A 14,173-nucleotide genomic window follows, 5' to 3' on the forward strand; every position below is an offset into this window, starting at 1 on the left:
TAATTACATGGTTTTGTTGTGGGTTTTGGTGGGGGTTTTGTTTGTTTGTTTTGACAAACGAATGCTCCCTTTCTTGTGTCTAAGGAACACAAATCTAAACGAAATAAACTCAGAGAGAAATCTGAACAGAAAGGATATGCACTACAATGCTAAGCAGCACCAGGATTTCACAGAATGCAAGATGTCTTTTAGATCTGTATCAGAACTAAACCATACCCAGTGTAGTTCACTATACACTTAAGAGTTTTTCAGTACAGCCAAAGTCAAACTGCAGAGCTACTGCTATAAGAATCTAAGTAGTACAAAACACTTACACCACAGGAAAGAAGTGTGGATGTGTGGTGTAAGATTAATAGAAGCATTTTTTCCTCCCTGCAGCACTGATTTGCAGAGAGGTTCCTCAAAAAGGTATTTATGCTTCCATTTACCTTCCCTACACCCCTCCCTCTTTGCAGCTTTATATAGAATTTTAATTTTAAAACAAAGTTTATTTGCTAATTTAGGGTAGTAAAATTTGTTAGTTTTATTTTCATGGTGTTTGTGGAACACTTCTCAGTATCCCTTTTTAGGCCCTCATCCTACAAAACAGTTATGCATATACTTAACTTGAAGTCAATGAGAATATTCACTTGTGTAAAGTTAATCATAGATTTAAGCTGGCAGGATCAGGGTTTCAGTTTATCCTTTTTGACACCAAACAAAAAAGAAACCCCACATTTGTTTGAAACTGTCCTTCATTTGTGTACCTCACACCCACACAGTGCGGTGCTCTGTCCCTATCTAGGCTAACAGGTAATTTAAAATAACAGAGCTCAGGAAGTAGAAGCTCATGCTATAAGATCCAGAGATTCCATGTTTCGGTCCCTGCAGCCAACTGTCCATCTAGGGATGTGATGTTACCTTTGTAATATCCTCTTAAAGCTTGAATATAAGATTTCATACCCCAGCAACTCAGTATAATTTGTCACTATTGTTCAATAGTTGCTACTGTACTCAACTAATTCTAGGTATTCAGTTTTGATACTAACGGCAATGAATCTTTTCCTGCTTATTAGAGACGACAAGCCAAAATTAATGTTCCTCCTGTTTTTATACCAGTATGCATGGCAAGAAATTGTCTTTAAGCTTCATAGCAATTTAGTAGTGAAAAACAAAAAAACCAAACAGGGCCAAATATCTGCCCAGGGATACACATAGGATTCTCATTAATTTCAATGGGAATCCTTATTCTGATGTCCACAAGTGCAGATTTTGGCTCATAAAAGTAAGAATTATCATACCCCTAAAGCAAATTTTGGAAAGGGCTATAGTCAAGTCCAAAAAGTTACAACTCTTCCCCAAATCCAAAACCAAACTCAGGTTTAGTATATGACCCCTAATCTATGAAGAACTGGAATTTAGAGAGTTGCAAGACTTTCAGCATGCCATCCTTTACAAATAACCTTTTTTATAAATACTTGGAGGAAATATGACCCATCAAATATTCATGTTTGACAAGGTCGAGTGATTGGGAGAGAACCATGCTGCCTGAACGCAACAGGAAGTAAGTGGTTAAGCAGAATCTTATTTAGATTCAATTGATTTTTCTACACTACCAGCTTCTTTAGATTGCAAAAGGTGCCTAAGACCCTGATTAAACCATCACCTCAATGCCTGACTGTCACAATAATAGCAGAGTATATATATGAACATCTGGCAAGTCAATTGACCAATCTGCCATCCGTTCCTGCATGAAGATTTACAAGAATCCTCCTCTTAGCTTGGCAACTTCTCTTTGCAGCAAGTCAAACTGTGGATCAAGATATGTAAGAATACAGCATTATGGAGAGGCAGCAGCTGCTTCATAGTTAGAGATGCAACTGAGTTTCCATTATAAGCCCAAATTTGTCAGACTCTTCAGTCCAGCTGAACCACAGAATATTGGCCTCAAACTTGAAAGCTTAGGTTGAGGTAGAATTTTTCTGCCTAAATTAAGGTCAGGTGGACAATGCGTTCATGAATTACAACATGCAAAGAGAAGTTTTCAGAATTAAAGCTTTTTTTCTCCTCCTTACAAAAGAGGCAAAAACCAAAAACTTACACATAATGAGAGAAATTATGGGTCACTAGACTCATGTAGTTAATATCTAGTGCAAAGATCCAAGTATTAGAAACTTGGATTTACATTAAAATTTGAGGTTTTTTAGACATTAAATGTCAGCATGACACATCAGGTGCTGGTAAGCTAATTCTGGCTCATCTATAATACTAGAAACATCACTGGGGCCCATGATTTCCTGCACAGAGCCTCAGGAAGAGGGGGGGAAAGAGATGGGTATTCTACATCTTTCAAGGCTCCCTGTCTTCTTATTACTTCCCTCCACTTGCATACATACACCCTAAACTTTGCAAGAGCTCCACTCTTCTGGCCCATAGATGGCCTATGGGGGAGGAACGAGGGTGGCAACCGAAGAGAGGAGATTAGTGGGTCATTTCTCCCATTTCAAGAAAGAGTCTTGTGAAATTCTTTGGTGGTCACTCCACAACTCCCCACAGGCCTTACTAGGATCCAGACAAGCCAAAATTGGCTCAGAGGCAAAGGAGCCTGTTAGTGCCTTTGGAGTGGAGAAGCCCAATGAGACTGAAGCAGCATGGTCACCAACAAGCCTGCTAAGGCTTTCGGGGTCAGCTACTATAGCTTGTGGGGGCTGTGGTTCTAAAACTGCCTCCTAGAGATTGATGGGGGGATTCCTCCCCCTCACCACCATGACCTCCATAGGAGGCCCCAGGAACTCTCCACTATCCCTGCAGAAATGATCCTTTTAGCAAGCCTCAGGGGTTGCTAAGCTTACCCAGTCAGAATCCTACACCTGTGCTGATCCCCTCCTGTGGGCCTTATGGGGTATGCATTAGTGAGGCTCCTCTGTCCCAAGCCTCAGGAAGTCAACAAAAAAGGGAGGAGGGGAAAAAATGTAAGAACACCCCTCATCTATTCCCAAGCTCCAGGTAAAAGGACTAAAAAACTAAACTAATTAACTAAATAATTAGTGAAACAGAGGTTCCATATACATGATCCTCAAATATATATTACCTTTTGAGAAGATATTTAAGACAAAACGGAAGCATTAAACACTGAGGAAGCTAAGAGCTAAAGCTGTACTTCTCAGAGAAGGCACTGTTTTGAACTCTAGCCAACACAACCTTAACTCTGGCCCAATAAAGTTGCATCCATATAATATTCTTAGAATGAAGCAGGAAGTGTAGCACACTTTGACTTTGTCTGTTTTTAAACTTAAATCCTAATGTTCTTTAAAGATAATATACACTCCAATAACTTAAGTATCAGAGGGGTAGCCATGTTAGTCTGGATCTGTAAAAGCAGCAAAGAATCCTGTGGCACCTTATAGACTAACAGACGTTTTGGAGCATGAGCTTTCGTGGGTGAATACCCACTTCGTCGGATGCAAGTAGTACTACTTGCATCCGAAGAAGTGGGTATTCACCCACAAAAGCTCATGCTCCAAAACGTCTGTTAGTCTATAAGGTGCCACAGGATTCTTTGCTGCTTTTCCAATAACTTAGTTATTGCATCTTTAGTGGTTTTCTGGAGGGGGAGGCGAGTTGTTGTTATCTAAAAGTCCCTTTTCAAAGTCTTGATGGATGCTGGTGTGAACCATTCAAGTGTGTTATTGAAACCAAGTGAATTTTCCCTAAAGTTGATACAATTTCTTTTTGTGAAGATCACAAATTTTAACACAGGCTGCAAAGCACTTCTGTCTAAGAAAGATGAAAAAAATCTAATATGGGGCATCATGACAGCAAATAGCCTATAGTTCTCTTTAGCTTAGAGATTCAGCTATGTAGTGACCCCACTGCTTTGAAAAGCAGCCTTTTTTTTTGTTTAATTAAATACACATTTCAGGAAAGCCTTTTTGTTTTCTTACCTTCAATGCCAGCATTTTTCCCCCTCCAAACAATGATTCAGTTTCATTCATGGAGAGATAAGACTGATGTTGCAAAGCTAAGGCTGCCAACCCCCTAGAAGTTTAGCTATAAAATTCTATTTTTAAAGGAGGAAGGTGTACTAGAAAATAGGCTTTTATTTACTTTGGTGATTTGATAATCTTGAAGACAAGGCCCAATGTTTACCTAAGATTTTACGGCCCCAAATGTAACTTCATTTATTTCAACAGATTTGAGACAAGGGTGAATTTGGCCCATTATATAATATTGATCCGGACAAAAACATTTTTAAAAAGCCCAAAGCCAATGTTTTAAGTGACTTGCTTTATCCGATCCATCAGGAGATCAGCAAATATAGCCAGTCTTTAACAAATCTCTCTCTTGCTATCTCTTGCCTCCAGCAAAGAGGATGGAATTTAGTTAAATAGTTGCACAAGCTTCAGGAGGATTCACTTTTCGGCCTGATGATTTTTTTTTATTATTTTTTTTTGAAATTGAGTTTGTTTTTTTAAAAGCCCACAATGTCAAATACACATGTACAGGCAGCTTCTGAAAGTCAGTTCCATGTGCTGGGTGGCTCAGGGAAATCAAGGTGGCTCATTATATTCAGCAGTTCCTGGAGCTTCATAGAGGACAGAAGATGCTTTTGTGTGGGATTTAAAGCCTATTTCAAACCCTTGGAGGGAGAGCCCTATAGGTCTTGGCTGCAGACTCAGTTCAAATAGGCAAACGGGGATATTTGCAGTAACTGTATAACAGATTGAGGAGGAGGACTGGGGAAGCTGAGAAAATAGCAAAATGAGAAACCCTTGGAGACGATGCGAGGACAGTCTTCGGCCTGATGATACAAGGAAGTTTGCTCTTTGGAATGTATTAGATTAATTAAAATTCTTCTTTTAAGAACCTGAAAAAAAATAAATAAAAGTAATCTAATACATTCCTTCTCTAAATACTCACTACCCTATGGGAGTGCGATGGCTCCTTCTTTCTCCGGCAAAAGCACACACACAGCACAGACAAAAGACATTTTCCCCCTTCCAGATTTTTAAGTATCTTGTCCCCTTATTGGTCCTTCTGGTCAGGTGCCAGCTAGGTTATGGGAGCTGCTTAACCCTTTACAGGTAAAAGAGGAATTAACCCTTAACTGTATGTTTATGACAACTTGGAGTTAGCAATTCTGGGTATATACACCTCTACCTCGATATAATGCTGTCCTTGGGAGCCCAAAAATCTTACCGCGTTATAGGTGAAACCGCGTTATATCGAACTTGCTTTGATCCACCAGAGTGTGCAGCCCCGGCCCCCAGGGGCGCTGCTTTACCGCGTTACATCCGAACTTGTGTTATATCGGGTTGTGTTATATTGGTGTATCTAGAGAAAAATCTAGACTGACATTAGTGTCCACGAAACCAGAATTTGATTACAAGGGACAAATTCTCCCCTTTGCATCTGTACTCCCCTTCATTGATTTGTGAGGAATTGCATGAATAACTAAGAGCAGCATTTGACCCCTAGCCTAATACTATAATTTCTAAATATTAAAAGAAGAAACAAAGTACATATTAATATTACTGACCTACCATCCCTACCTACAAGCAGGCTATTGGAAAATATTGTACCAGCAACATATACTGATAGAAAAAATTAAGATAGACAGTGGCTGCTAATAGGAGATCAACTGGCATGCCTGGCTAAATTGTTATTAAAGCCGAGGATACAGAAAAAGAAGCAATACCGCATGTGAATACATGCAAGTTTCTCCCAAATTAATTCACTTCTAATGGAATATTGATCGGCATGCCTGATGTTTGGAAATCTGAAATAATATTTAAAGAGAAAAAAATACTTAAAAAAAAAAAGGAGTGCAAGAGAGAGACTAATTTAGCAGTGGATTTTCCCTACATTTTTCTTCTATTAATAGCTAAAATTAGGGTCTGGGAAAAAAAAAAAAAAGAATGAGGGCAGTGCAGTATGGTTAACACTGTGCCTTTCACTGTGTTAGCAAGTCTGTCAGAGTGCACTGGAAACACTAACCACACACTCCTCTACTCCAGTCTCCTCAAGAGGCAAGTACAGTGTTTCTCATAATCCCTCAACACACAATATGCTTACTATGTCTGGTACTCCTCTGCTCCCGGGAGGACAGAGTACAGAATGCCTGTGTTAGTATTTGAGCTTTTCAGATGCAAGAGGTCAAGTTGTTTGTGAAACTGGGAGGGAGGCAAGGGAAAGTGTCTTTAAATGTCAAAATAACCACAGTTACAGAGACTTAAAAAGGGAATATGTGCTAAACCTAACCTAGTATGGTACTTGGTGAGTTAGACATCACTCAGCAAGAGCCTTGGAGGGATATGTGCCTGCCTACTCCAATGAGAGTTTCTAGGACTAAAAGCAACACATCACCTTTGTCTAAGCCTACCTGCAATAGGCACAGTCCAACAGGCCTCAAACTCCTTTCCTGGGATGTGAGTCAACCTCATGAGCCCTTGCTGACCCCTGCTAGCAGGGAGCATTGTGCATGGGGAAAAATGAGGGGAGGAATGATTCAGCAATGGACACGGGGCACTAAATAGGCTTCATTATGGCTGCCACCTTCCTTCCCTCTTTATCCTCCCCCATCAGCAGCTATGATGGCAAAGAGGGGAGAGAAATGGCTTGCTACCGTTGTGACAGTCATTTATATGACCCTCAGGTCCCGCTGAAGTCACCTTTAAGCATTACAGCTAGTATTAGAGCGTTAAAAAGGACACATTTACTCTAGAGTTTCACTTTCTTATACTAGACACACCCACCTACTTTTACCTTTTGGCAACTCTCTGACATACCACTGGACCTTATTTTTAAAGGAGGTAAATTTGTTCCGTCCCACCACTTCAACATTTACAACATCCCTCCACATGAGACCCTTACTGCTTCCATTTTTATCTTCTTAAACAAAAGCCGGGCACACCCAGGAGGGGAGGGGGAATGACAAACACATAAACAAAGTCACTGCACACACAAAGCCACAAAAATAAATAAATATCCCTCCTTTGTTGTCACTGTTCCCAGCCCCATCACTTTAGCCACAGAGCAGGCACTACACAGGATAATCCTGTTTATCTCTACTGAGTGTGGTAGAGGGAGTGCTTTCATTCTGATTGCAGGGCCACCTGACTCTCCAGAGAGGGGAAAAGATAAAGTTACTTTTTTGAGGTGACATTTTTTTTTAAACTGCTTTTCAACCCATAGAAGGGGAGCAAGAAGTTTGATAGAATCCTGTTTAGCTTGTAAGTTATTTTTGAAGCACTCTGTGACATGTCACAAGTGGGATGTGTGTGTGTGTGTGTGTGTGTGTACTAGATAAAACAAAAACAAAAAAAACCAAGAACTGTTTTAATTTGAAACCTTCCAACTTAGCATTTCTCATTACTTGACAGGTGTGGGAATATACTAGCTGAAAAATACAGTTAAAAGACACGTGTCGTACACAAATCATTTTCTTAAAAAAAAAAAAAAAACATGTTCCAATTGTCGTGTCATATTTTCACCTATATTTCAATGAGCAGCTAAAAGAAACACAGCTGTGTTTGTTTCAACATGTGAACATTTAATCGAGTTACATGACCATACCTTACTTGATTTTGTGGGTTTAATGAACCTTTCCCCATCATTCCCTTGTTTGTTTGTTTTTATTTGTAGTTTATCCGACTGTTGTTCAAAATGGAAAACCAAAGCATTTGAGTTCTGTGTATTCTTCTTCATTACAGAAGCTAGTGCGTTTGAATATCACACTGAAAAGAAACTTTTCTTTGAGCAGTTCAGCACACTGTGATCCGCAGATCCACAAGTAGTGTTCACAGACCAAAAATAAAATCAGAGCTTTATAACAAGGTCTGACAAAGCATCTCTCAGAACGGTATTATCTGATTTAAATATTAATTACTCATCAACACAGACCTTAAGAAGTATCTGAAGCAAAAGCTTTTAAATCACACTTTAAGTCCAGGATTTTTACTGTCTGCATTATGATGCAAATCATGCTTTTTAGAGTTGAACACAGATAATGAGTCTCTCTCAATGTTCAAAAATATCAATAGATGTATGATTAAACTCCAGCCCGACATATTAGGCAGATCTTGAATTTATGAGCCCTACTGCATAAGAGCAGTATCATCTGAATTATGTGTGTGTGAATTTGGGGGATTTTTTATAGAGTTTCTGCACTATATATGTGCTTTACAATGCAGATTCCTGCAACATGCATATGTTTGACAGTTTTCAGTTGATTAATAAGATTCATTTGTTACAACAGAGTGGAAGATTTCCTTGCATTTGACTACATAGTCTCAGTTTCAAAACATACCCTTAGAAAGAGTAACATTCTTGGACCCAAAGGTGCACTTTTCACCCACATTTATGCAAACTTTTCTGGTCTAGCGTTCCAGGGAAAAGAATCATGATCTATACAAATAAACACAAAAATGCACACTAATATCCCTAACAAAAAGGCACTGGTAATAGCCCTTTCATTTTATAATCATCTGTTATAAAAATGCTTTACTGCAGACTGAGTCAGAATTCATTTTTAACATGTGGCACTACTGCAAAAAGTAATGATGAGTTTACCATAGAGTATCCAAGCTTTAAAGGATTAGTCTTCTCTATAGCCCCTATAGATTACAAATGAAATGATTGTACAAGCCGGTATTACTGCACATAAAGGTTAAAGGTTGCCTCAAATTTGTAATGGTATCAGGAAGAGGTCTGACTTTACAAAGTTAAAGCCAGTTATGGTAACAAGCCAAATGTATCACTTTAAAAAGCTAGACCCAGTGTCCCAATAAAAACAAAAAGAAAACATAACATAGTTATTAGGAAAAATGTTCCAAGAAAGCTGTTATTCCAGCTATTTTAAATACCTAATTCCAAGCTAAAAAAAAAAAAGCTTCAAAAATATTTATGGAAAAGTGTGACTTGAAACTAAATTATATCAAGACCACGCACGAATGACAGCCTGAAGAGAACTTGCTTCATACAGAGTAATATGAACAGTTTTCAAACTTCTGATGAAACTATAGTTAAATACAACAAACAATAACCTACAATTAAACAACATGTACTCAAGATTTGTGAAGCATGCTGTTTTTATTAATCCAATGACACAGTACTCCCATATTAGATTTTTAATACATTTTGTTATAGCTCAGAAAGAAGCCTTTGCACCACTGGAAACAGAAGAAATGTAAAGATGATAGGGGCATATCAAAGCTATTTACATTTCAAATATTCCTGCAGTTAAAGATGCTGTTGGTAAGCTATTTCTAGGAGGAAATTTGCAATACCATCCCTTACAGCAGTAATTAATGGCTCTAAATGTACGGTACTTCTAACAGTTAGCTAACTGAGCTAGTGAAGCTGGTCCTTTGACTTTTTAAGAAGAAGGTTTCATGAAAACAGCCAAGAGTATTGCACAAGTATAGTATGACCATTTGAACTAGCCATAGGTTTATTTAAAGCAGGGGGTAGTCAATAGGCAGACCAAATCCAGCCTGCCAGAGGCATTTGAATGGACCCTGAAATTTTGACTAACCTTTCTTTAAAGAGTAATGTGTACTATCAATTCACTCATTTGTTTTTGGACGTTTAGGATATATATGAATATGGAACTCATTGCTGCAGGGTATTATTTGGGCAGAGAGATTAGTAAATATACATAAAAATATCAGAGACATGAATAATCATAGAATCTGTTATAGTACCACGGCTAATGGTTATCAAATTTTCATGCTTCTAGGCAAAAACCCATCATCAGCAAAAAGAATCTGCTCCTCTACATTGGAGAAATTATACTGAACTAGACAGATTATTCATCTTTGCACTATTGGAAAGAGGTCCTTTTGCGTGTAGCCCCACTGACATGATTGGACTACATACCAGAGTAACTGCAAGATTAGATCTTTACCGAGTGCACACAGTTTATGGAATGATAGGGTTCTGAAGACTCCAAAGGCATCATATAGCAATAAATCAAAGTGGAAGTGCGTGTTGTCACCAGACAAGTCATTCGTAGAACTTTTAGAATAGCATGCTTATTTACCTTAATCCATGACCTACATTATTCAGCTCACCTGTATTACATTGTACAACCAACAATGTCTTTTTACTGGTCACATTGTTAACAATTCAGTTTCTTTAATAAAATTAGTAAAGGAAAAAGAAACACTAATAGTACAATGCAGTCAGGCCTTGCCGGGGGAGGAGCAGGGAAGAAATGGGACTAATCTGTTTACACATCCAAGGATATGTTTTCCTAATATATACACCTGTAACTTCTATTAGAGTCAGATGGGAGGGAGAAAGGGAACTCTTCATTTTTGATGAAACATCGGGTACACTCGTTTTAGGAACTAAGTTAAAAGGTCAGGAAAAACAAGTAGTAATGGACAAAATTGAATTTCAGATGAGTGAACAGTAGATGAGAGAAGCAGCATTGGGACTGATGCCAACAGTTGGGTGCCAAGATATCAAGAGCCTGATTCTATTCTCAAACAGTGTACAGGTGGAATTACTCTAGCAAAGTCCATGGATTAATACCTGCATGAGGCAGGAGAATTGGGCCCATTTCAAGTGAGCAAAAAAAATAAAAATAATAAAATAAAATAAAAAGAATTGCCAAGATCAGCAAGGAAGTCATGGATAAATAAAAGACTTCAGCGGACAATGTGTTCTTCACTGTAAGTGGACATTAAAAGTGCTAGCAGTGATGATGCCATACCATAAATACACAGTTCTAGAATTTAGATTTGTGTATTACTCAAGCATGTGCTGCGTTCCTTTAATCATCAGAAGTTCCAGTCACTCTACATGCAATATACTTTTTATTGTTGTTTGGAAAGTAAGAGCAGGAATTTTACTGAATACTACTCTGCAGGTAGAAATAGGGATAGAATGAGTCTAGTGATAGAAAAAGAAAAGGTTTTCTCCTACATTCTATCACTTTTTGGTCCAGCAAGTCTTTTACAAAAGCAGAATGGTGAATTAGGTTCTCTCACATATTGGGTACTTGAAGTATGACCACCTCTCATGAGGAATGTAAATTTCTCCCCCCTACCCCACTGCATTCAGATGAAAACTAGTAACCCTTACTCTATTTGTAACCATGACAACCATAGATTATTTTATTTAAGCAATATAATTCATGCTGAACATTTGTTCATGGGGTTTGTTGTCAAGGGAAAGGTTGACATACCGTACTTGCATTTCATAAACTACAAAGGGTGACAGATACGCACTGAAAACTTGGGAGTTTTTGAATTTTCAGATACATAGTAGTTCTTCCAAGCCCACTTGAATCCAATGCAACTTCTATATCATTAATTTTTAACTACTTTATTTAGAGTTCTGTAGAGCATGAACTACAACAGGTCAAAATGAAACGTTAATGACCATTACCTGTAAAATGACCACTGGACATAACTGGCTTTAAAATAAATTAATAATAATATATACACATTTTGGAAATAGCAAATATCTTGAATAATGCAGGCAACCTACAAATGTAGGGTATGAGTTCTTGTTAAAATGTCAGAATTGGTCTTTGAGACATAACTACATAGGAAGAGGTAATGAAAGTCGAAATATACATATACTTGCTAAGCGTTGATCTAGATAGGTCAGTATGCCAAATTACTTTAATGTCTGCCTTGTACATAGGAAAAGACTTCCATAAATAGCTACTGCGAGGACAGGTTATAAGAACCAAAAAACATACTCTTCCCTGAATAACTAATGTAAGTATTCTACTGAGCATAACTAAAGTTTGAAGCAGTTGAAAAATCAGTGTAAAATACAGCTGTAGTTTACTTTTCTAAAGAAAAAAGTGTCATCATCAATTTAATCCAGAACGCAATAAAGAGACACACTGTTGCTTTATTTAAGGGGGGAAAAGAAAGCTGGCTGCAAAACTGCTGCTTCTCTCACACGGATCATAACATCTATCAAGGGGGATTTAAAGTTTCAGCAGATTGCTAATTATAAGAGACAGTAATACTGTTATCTGCAGTCACCTTAAAGCTACAGTAGTTTGGCTTTTAAGTAGCTGAAAACTGACCTTAAAAGATAGCCTGCTAAGCATATTTAAACCATTTTTAAAAACACACACAAACACTTTAAAAAGATATACCCAACAAAGAAAAACAGTTTCTCAGTTTACCAGTTTTATATACACATGCCCCTTAGAAACATAAATAAAATGCCCACAGCAAGCATTCACACATGTTAGTTTTCCTTCCCTGATGAAAAATTTGGATTGCCCCTCCCTTAATCCAGTTGCCAGAATACTATTTTTCTAAGCAGTTTTTTTAAAAAATCAAAATTTTACATAAGCAAGGCTTCAGCATTTTTTGGTAAAAGAATGATCATACCATGTCTTAAAAAAAAATCTAGGAACTCACTATTTAATAAACAAGATTACAGGGGGGAAAGACTGATCATAGGCATGCAGAATTTATGGAGAGTATTAATAGCAACACCACTCCTTAGCAAAGCCTCCAAGAAGGTTTTTCATGCTCTTTATTTGGGGGCCTGAACCAAAAATCATGATGTCCACAGACCTGCATTATAGTATGACTAAGACAGTCACATCCACTCAATGTCAATAACAACAAAAAAGTAGTCCTACTTCATTCTCAACCTTAACAAGACCTCAGATTAAAAAAAAAGGTACCCAAGGGATGAACACCTCCAAAACTGCACAAGGATAAATAAAAAACGCAAGTAATAAATTTCATCTGGGACTACACAATGAGTGGGAAACAGATTTAGAAGTGATTTATTGATTTCACTTTTTAAAAAAAAAATCAATGTTTTGTCTTGAAGTTACTCATATCAACATATTCATATCATGCTTTTAAAAAATACTCTCAAGGCAACACACAAAAATAAGGGCAGACAGATTTGGCAGCTCTCGCTTGGGGAAGAAAGACTTTCCCCATTTTTTGCATTCATTCTCTGGCAGTTTTAAAGCTAGCCTCTGCCTCTGGGGTAGATGGTTTTGCTGTGGGTGTGCGTTTCAAGGAGGCATTTACAACAGATGACTCTTAAAAAATAACCACCACCCTCGTTCAAAATATTGTCAGCAGCAGCCCCTCGCCTGGATGTGTCAGGTGCCCACGGCCACACGAAGTGTGGGAAGTTGCGGGTTGGGCTGTTTGTGTGGGGAGGGGTTGCTCACTTTGTTGGGTGGCTGTAGTGGAGTTGGTATCGGGATGGAGGGGAGGGGGAATACACACACCCCTCCCCAAAGCTCGACTACCCCAGGGCACCCGCCTCCTTTCGCTGCCACACAAACACACAGGCAGGAAGTTTTTAATGCAGAGAGCAAGCGCAGGCGCAAGGGATTCATTAGCCAGGCATTCAATACACGGGAGGCTGCTACTGCTGGCAAACCCCAAGCTTTACAACAACAACAACACTATTAAGGGGCACACCACACCGACACACATACACACAAGGACTGTCACCTGGGCGCCAAGCCCCCCCCCCCCGCAGCCCCCCGGGCAGGGCTGCACAGCCCCCTCTAGCCATCCCTGCTTTGCCCTGGATTCTCCTACCTCTCCCCGCTGGGCGGTGCGCACCGGGGGGCAAACGCGGGCTCGTGTCCTTGGCAGGCGAAGCGGCTACACGGCGGCTTCTTCAGGCTGGAGGAGGATGCACCGAGACGGCAGCGGCGGCGGCGGCGGCGGGAGGAAGAGGAGGCGGCGGCTTATGCATTGCAGCCTCCCCCCCTAATGCGAAGCCCCGCACCGCTGGGGCTGCCTCTCAGCTGCTGCCCAGCCGGTCAGATGGCTCCGGAGCCTGGGCGACGAGGCGGCGGCGGCGGCGCAGGCAGCGGGGGGCTCGGCGGGGCTGTGTGCGCAGAGCGGAGGAGGAGGCTGGTGCAGAGTCGGTACCATGCTCCCTTCTGGCTCCCTCCTGTTCACAGACTGTCCGCTTTAGACGGGGAGGGAGGCGGCCTCCGAGCCCAGGCAAGGGGCGGGCGAAACCAATCACAGCCGCGGGAGGGCGGGGACTCCTCGGAGCCGAGCCCTCCTCCCGGCTCCCCACCGATGTGTCAGCCGCCCCCCTGCGGGAGGGGTTTGCAGCGGGCACTCGGGCACCGGAGCGCCGCCGGGCTGCGGCGAGCGCGGCTCTGCCCGGGGCCCCGGGCTCCGGCTGGGTCGCCAGGCAGGGGGCAGCCCCAGGGACCGGG

General features: G+C 40.2%; 1 protein-coding gene across 2 annotated transcripts in view; it reads right to left on the minus strand.

Annotated features, from left to right (window-relative positions):
- The window catches only part of KLHL29 (kelch like family member 29), a 544,343-nt gene extending 530,458 nt beyond the window's left edge, over positions 1-13,885 (minus strand). For both annotated transcript variants that reach the window (XM_045008743.1, XM_045008742.1), the window contains exon 1: positions 13,536-13,885. The gene's annotated coding sequence lies outside the window, so the exon portion shown is untranslated. The remainder of the gene's footprint in view (positions 1-13,535) is intronic.
- Between the last annotated feature and the right edge of the window lie 288 nt (positions 13,886-14,173).

The sequence above is a fragment of the Mauremys mutica genome, chromosome 3 (genome assembly GCF_020497125.1).
Source record: "Mauremys mutica isolate MM-2020 ecotype Southern chromosome 3, ASM2049712v1, whole genome shotgun sequence".
Taxonomy (NCBI): domain Eukaryota; kingdom Metazoa; phylum Chordata; order Testudines; family Geoemydidae; genus Mauremys; species Mauremys mutica.